This window comes from Letharia lupina, assembly GCF_014066315.1.
Source record: "Letharia lupina isolate WasteWater1 chromosome Unknown contig_11, whole genome shotgun sequence".
Lineage (NCBI taxonomy): Eukaryota > Fungi > Ascomycota > Lecanoromycetes > Lecanorales > Parmeliaceae > Letharia > Letharia lupina.
Genome location: NW_023502980.1, coordinates 1336425 through 1338279, shown reverse-complemented (window position 1 = coordinate 1338279; position 1855 = coordinate 1336425).

Genomic DNA, 1855 nt, shown 5'->3' with positions numbered 1-1855 from the left:
TAAATCTATTAATATAAAATTAAAGATTATTATTATATTTTATAAAAGTAATATTATTTATCTTTTTAAGTATAAAATTAAGAATATTTGAATTTTAAGATTTAAAGTTTTTAAAATCTTTTAAACTTTTTTAATATTAATTTTTTTTATAACGCGATTTTAATATAATATAGATTTAATTTTATATTTATAATTAATTATTAACTTAAGTTTTAATAATAATAATATTAATAATTAGCTTTATATAATCTTTTTTAATATAATATTATAATCTAAATAACTTTAATTTATTTTTAAATTATTATTTTTAAATTTAGTAATTAAAGATATTTTTAAATTTATTAATATTATTAAAATAATTTAAAAAGATTAAGATTTTAGATTTCTTAAAAGATATAGTATTTAAAGACTTAATAAGCTTTTTTTATTAGAGAATAAATTAAATAAATTAAATAAGCTCGCTTTATCAAAGTCTAAATTTAAAAATAAAACTTAAAGAAGTAATTAAAGTAAATAATATTAGTAAAATTAAATATACTCAAAAATTAAAAAGGTTTTTATTAAATATTAATTCTAATAAAGATTTAGAGATTAATTATTTTAATATTAAATTAAAATGAATAAGAGAGTATAATATATATTTACTTTTACTATTAGAATATCAGTATATATAATAGAATAAGGTAGGGCTGAGCTTGAAAACCTTGAATTTGTATGTGCAGCCAATCATAAATTTAGGGTTACTACGCTCTTTGGTTAGACCGGCTGAGTCATCGCGGGTAAATAAATTAGCGTCCGCAACCATCAAACGTCCGCAATTATCAAAAAAATAGGTGTACGTTATTAACATATAGAGTAACTTTTTTGTTTTCTATTAAAATTTTGAGATTATTTTTTTGAATTATAGAACAAAATGTGGGCTTTCAGATAAAAAATGAATTCTTAAATTTAGTCTTATAATCATTAAAGCGTAAGGAATTCAAATATCGTTTACCAAAGTTCGCTTATCAAAGATCGCTCGATACCCGGACAGCCCTGATCAAAAAATGGGTACACATTATTTAATTTTAGAATAACTTTTTTATTTTCTATTAAAATTTTGAGATTATTTTTTTGAATTATAGAACGGAATGTGGGCTTTCAGAGAAAAATATAATCTTAAAATTTGATTTTATAGTTCTTTAAAGGTAAGAAATTCAAATATCGCTCACTAAAGATCGCTCACCTATTTACTCGATAGCCCTAATTAAAAAAAAAATTATGAATTTAATTCATAGGCCTTTACTCGTTCTTTATAATATATTAAAAATTTAAACATATAAAAGAAATTTGATTAAGTTTTAAAATTAACTTAATATAGTTTAAATCTTTATTTATAAAGATTTATTATTTATTAATATTTAAAATAGTAAGTAATATTTTATTAGAAAATTAAATAATTAATAAATATTAGAGATTTTTTTAAAAATAATTTGAAAATATTATAATAATAGAGATTTATCTTTTATATATAAATATAATATTATATTATTAAAATTATATTAATTATTTTAATAATTAAAAACTTCAATTATCTTCTTTAAAATTAATTTAATTAAAATTTAGAATTAAGATTAATTATAAGATTAATTATTTATTATTAAAATATTTTATTTTTAAAATAAATACTTATATCAAGACTTCTTTATAATAATAAAGATTTTTTTATTTTTTTTATTTTCGAGATTAAGATTTTTTTTTAATTAATATATCTTCATTAGCGATAATTAAGAATTATATAATTAACGTTAAAATTAATTTTTTTTTAAATTATATTTCTTTTAATAATAGCTAAGATAATTAGTTTTTAATCTCT